Genomic DNA, 5,838 nt, shown 5'->3' with positions numbered 1-5,838 from the left:
CAGGGCAGCATCTGTTAGCTAAAATACGTCAACTGGTATACCATCTATTCCTGAGGCCTTTTTTTTGCTATTTCCTTCAAAGCAGCTTGAACTTCTTCCTTCATCACCATAGGCTCTTGCTCATATGTTATTTCATTATATTCTTCTGTGTCTGCCAATTCTTTTCAATAAAGTGACTCAGTATCTTCTTTCATCTTCTTTTAATACTTCCTGAATCATTAAATATTGTAATACAATATTGTATTGTATTACATTACATTACATTATATTATTATAATGCTGATGGATTGTTCTTCGGATGCAGTAATGATGAGGCTTTGCCTCACATACTTTGGTCGTGTTGCTAGGAGGGGCTATTCCATGGAGAAGGACATGATGCTGAGAAAGGTGGAGGGTCGGTGAAGAAGAAGAAGACCCTGAACTATGTGGATTGACATGGTAACTGCTACAATGGGCTCTTCTGTGTCAGGAAGTGTAAGGATGGCACAGTATGAAACAGGGCTCAGATCTTTTGTTCATAGGGTTGCTATGAGTTGTATTCAACTCAATGGTAACTAACAACAACTATTATTCTCATTATCATTATTATTTGCTTACAAATATGCCTCTACATTTTTAGTGATGCCTAATCTTGGCCCTCCTTTTAGTACGATAACTAACCATGTGCCTCTATTGTTCATAGAGTTTTCAAAGACGTGGTATTTTGAAAGTGGATGGTTAATCCTGCTTCCTAATCTGTGTTAATCTGGAACGCCATTGAAACTCATCCACCATGGGTGACCCTGTTGGAAATTGAGCACTGGGTCATCGCAGTACAGAAAATTGACAAACAAATGCTATACTCAAAGGAGTAGATGATAAAAAGGCAGGTATCTAAACAACTATGTTATAAAATAAGTAGCAACATACAAATCCCTCCCTCAACTCATCATACTGACAGATAGGCGTTACACTCCTAAGAGTAAACCATAAATACAAACAGGCTTCTAGCTTTCTGCGCTACCCGCACAAAGGGTCCATACGGCGTTGTTCTGGTTCCCGTCAGTAACTTAAAAGGGAAACTTCCACAATGTCCAGAGCCCTTGATGTCCTGCAGATGAAGGAGGACGATGTCCTCAAATTCCTTGCAGCAGGAACACATTTGGGTGGCACCAACCTTGACTTCCAAATGGAACAGTACATCTACAAAAGGAAAAGTGATGGCATCTACATCATAAACCTGAAGAGGACCTGGGAGAAGCTGCTCTTGGCTGCTTGCGCCATTGTTGCCATTGAAAATCCAGCTGATGTCAGTGTCATTTCCTCCAGAAATACAGGCCAGAGAGCTGTTCTGAAGTTTGCTGTTGCTACTGGGGCCACTCCTATTGCCGGGCGCTTCACTCCTGGAACCTTCACTAACCAGATCCAGGCAGCCTTCCCGGGGGCCTCGTCTTCTGGTGGTTACTGATCCCAGGGCTGACCACCAGCCTCTGACAGAAGCATCTTATGTTAACTTGCCCACCATTGCCCTGTATAACACAGATTCTCCTCTGCGTTATGTAGACATTGCTATCTCGTGCAACAAGAAGGGAGCTCACTCTGTGGGTCTGATGTGGTGGATGCTGGCCCGGAAAGTCCTGCGAATGCGTGGCACAATCTCCCAGGAGCACCCGTGGGGGGGTCATGCCTGACCTGTACTTCTACAGAGATCCGGAAGAGATTGAAAAGGAAGAACAGGCTGCTGCTGAAAAGGCTGTGACCAAGGAGGAGTTTCAGGGAGAATGGACCGCCCCTGCTCCTGAATTCACTGCTTCTCAGCCTGAAGTTACAGACTGGTCCGAAGGCGTCCAGGTGCCCCCTGTGCTGATTCAGCAGTTCCCTACTGAAGACAGGAGCACTCAGCCTGCAACTGAAGACTGGTCTGCAGCCCCCACTGCTCAGGCCACTGAGTGGATGGGCACCACCATGAAATGGTCTTAAACTGTCTTTTAAAAAGTGGAAATAAGGTTGACGGAAAATAAACAATGCGTTTCATTAAAAAACAAAAACAAACCAAAAACAAAAAACAGGCTTCTAAAAATCATGGCAAAGGCTAGCCCTAGAACTCTAGCAGAAATACAAAGCTGAAAGTAATAGAATACTATCCATATGCATACAAGGAAAACTTGATAATGTAATTATTATTCAAATACACATGTCAACAACTCAAACCAAAGATGAGGGAACTAAGATATTCTAGCACCTTTTCAGTCTGAAATTAACTGAACATACACCCAAGATGATTTAATAATTGGTGATTGAAATGCGAAGTATTATGTATAGTGTTCATATACTCTGTGTTGTTATTGTCACTGGGTGCCTTTGAGTAGAGTACAACTCATAGGAACCCTATGAACAACCCGTCTGAACCCTGCCTTACCCTCTGCCATCCTCATCATCTCTGATCACTAGAGCCCATTGCCAAAGTCGTTGTTTCAACCCATCTCATTAGAGGTCTTCTTCTCCTTCACTGACCCTCCATCTTTCCAAGTATGATGTCCATTTCCAAGGAAAATCTACGAAGTTTCACAATCTTTACTTTGAAGGAGCACTCTGGCTGCACTTTTCCCAAGACATAGCTGTTTATTCTTTTGGCAGTTATGGGATATTCGGTACCCTTTTTCAATACTACAACTCAAAGGCATCAATTCTTCAGCCATCCTTATTCATTGTCCAACTCTCTGATGCATAGAAGATGATGAGAAAACCATGGCCTGAATCAGATGCACCTTCGTCTTCAAACTGACACTATTGTTCTTCAACATTTTGAAGAGATCTCTGACAGCAGACTTACCCAATGCAATATCTTTCCTGATTTCCAGACTGCTGTTACCAAGGGTGTTGATTATTGATCCCAGCAAGATGAAATCATTTACAACATCAATCCTTTCTTCATCTATCATAGTATTGACTGTTGATCCTGTAGTGAGAACTTTTGTTTACATACAGTGCTTAATTTTTTGCCATCAAGAAGATTATAAATCATACAGAGTAGAACTGTCCCATAGGATCTCCAAGGTTATGATCTTTATGAGAGCTTACTGACGAGTCACTCAGTAGCTAGAGAGTCCAAACTGCTGACCTTTTAGTGTTTAATCATTATACCATAAGGGCTTTCTAAATATGTGTTTATTTATGTAAAACTAAAACAGAGGAGGCTGGGCTCTATGAGAAAAAAATGTGGCATCAGAATTGGAGGAGGGCTCATCAACAATCTGTGTTATGCAGATGACACAACCCTGCTTGCTGAAACTGTGAAGGATCTGAAGCACTTGCTGCAGAAGGTCAAGGACTGCAGCTTTCAATAAGGATTGAAGCACAACATCAAGAAAACAAAGATTCTCACCACTGGGCAGATTGGCAGCATCATGATAGATGGTGAAAAGACTGAGATTGTTAACTGCTTTAATTTGCTTGACTCCACAATCAACACTCTTGGTAACAGCAGCCAGGAAATCAAAAGACAAATTGCATTGGAAAAGTCTGCTCTCAGGGACCTTTCAGAGTACTGAAGAACAATGATGTCAGTCTGGATACTAAGGTGCATCTGATCTAGGCCATAGTCTTCACAATTACTTGTTATGTGTCAGAAAGCTGGACAAGGACTAAGGATGATAGAAGAAGAATTGATGCCTTTGAGCTGTGGTGCTGGAGAAGAGTATTGAATATACCACGGACTGTAAGAGAACAAACAGGTTCGTCTTAGAGTGAAAGTAGGCAAGGATTCGGAAGCTTCATCTGACATGCTTTGGGCATGTTGCAAGGAGTATCATGCTTGGGATGGTGGAAGGACAGTGCAAGAGAGGAAGACCCTTAAGAAGAAAGATTGATTCCGTGACTAGGGTAATGGGTGGATGTGTCCAAGACAGTTATGTTGGCACAGGAGAGAGCAGGGTTCAGAGCTGTTGTACATATGTCATTATGAGTCACAAGCAACTCAACAGTACATAACAGTCACAACACATACATGGGAGAGAAAGGCAATTTCCTCCATTATGATTTATGGCCTCTGAAAACTCACTGGAGGGTAGCTATAGTGGTTTCAAGTAAATGATGCACAGCAACAAAATATGTATATATACATTAATTGTATGTTCGTAAAAAATTAAAGTCAGACTACCTGCTGGCCTAGTGATAAGAACCTGTGCTGCAATCCCACAGCATGCCTTTTGAATTCACCCACTGCTCTGTAAGAGAAGGATGGACAATCTCCTTCCATGCAATTTGCTGCCTCTAAAAACCCGCTCAATGGCACACAATAATAATGACTATATAGTTAATTGTTTATAGTGTTTGGATAAGATGTATTGACACAGTGATGGTGGCAACAGAGGCAGGTATGTCAGAGACAGTGAGATTGGCTCAGGATAAGGCAGGGTTCAGAGCTATTATTGTTCACAAGGTTGCTCTGAGTTATAGTTGACTCAACAACCCCTAACAGTAAAGAAAGAGCAATACAACTTCACTTTTTACTTTTTCACTATTCTGCACTATTAATCCTTGGGAGAAAGATAGTCAATCTCTTCTTGTGAGATGTACAGCCTTGGAAACCCAATGGTAATAAATTTGAGAGGTTTTTTCCCAGTTTTATAATAAGCATGTATTACTTTAGTAATACAAATCTGTTTTTAAAATCATCCTTTTTCTTGAAATTAACTTTAATTCAGTGTTTATAAAAATGTAGTCTAAGATCATCCAATTAAGAAATATCTGGTTGTTTTTTAAAAAAATACTTCTTGAACCCCTGCCAGCTCCAGCAAGCATACAGGTGATTTTAACTTCCCCCACTGGGAACAGCAGTCAATCAAAGTGAAGGAAAGGGGTTGTTTAAAAGTCACCAAATTCTCAGCATTTCCTGGATAAATGCTCATCTGTTTCCTATCAGTCAAAAAAAAATTTTTTTTTTAAAAAAGGTGGAGGGAAAGAAAAGACAACAGCAAAGACCTGGTCTAAAGGAAAAAACATCTACAACTAGACTAATAGCTTAGATCGTGTGGTAAATTACCACACACTCTAAGAGGTATTGCACAAGAAGGTAAATGGAAACATGGGTTTCATAAGGAAATGAGGGCTTCCAAAAGTATACTACTTCCCTTCTTCCTCTTATAACTTCCATCTCGTCAATGATACCCAACAAGTAGCACTTGATAATTTATAAATTGGTATGATTCTGTTATAGTTCATGTCAAAATAAATTGTTTTGTGATTAAAACTGATGAGAGAAAACCTAAAAGTGAACACTTTCTCAGCAGACACATCTGCATGGACCTAATTTATTATCAGGTAAATTCACATGTATGTTCATTTAAGTTTTCAGTTAAAACTTATATTGATTTGATTTGATTATAATCAGAAATACAAAAAATCTAAAAAATAATTCATATAGTAAAGCCCGTTACTTTCCATTATTTGCACAAACTCTTCGAAAGTGGATAGTCCAATGCATTTAACCACTAGAAAAGTAAACTGACAGGGAACTGCCACAAGTTCAAGCGGGGTATCACTGCTGATGTCATATAAATCTTAGTTACTCAAGTGTATCAGAGATGGTGAGGATGGCACAGGATAAGACAGGATTCAGATCTGTTGTTCATAGGGTCACTATGACTTATACTTGACTCGATGGCACCTGATTACAACAATAATGCAGTCTATGGAAGAGGATTTGTAACATAAGGTGGCGGGGGAGAGAGAGAGAGAGGAAAAAAGACTCTCAAGAAAATAAAATCTAATTCCCCAGCCCCCTCTCCCCACAACAGTTTTGGCCCTGAAACAGAAAGACTGAAATCAGTGGAATTCATAATGGACTTATATACATTG

This window comes from Elephantulus edwardii, unplaced genomic scaffold, assembly GCF_000299155.1.
Source record: "Elephantulus edwardii isolate Elephantulus edwardi_28Jun2011 unplaced genomic scaffold, EleEdw1.0 scaffold00198, whole genome shotgun sequence".
NCBI lineage: Eukaryota > Metazoa > Chordata > Mammalia > Macroscelidea > Macroscelididae > Elephantulus > Elephantulus edwardii.
The sequence above is the reverse complement of the archived record's forward strand: the minus strand, read 5'-3'. Positions refer to the sequence as shown.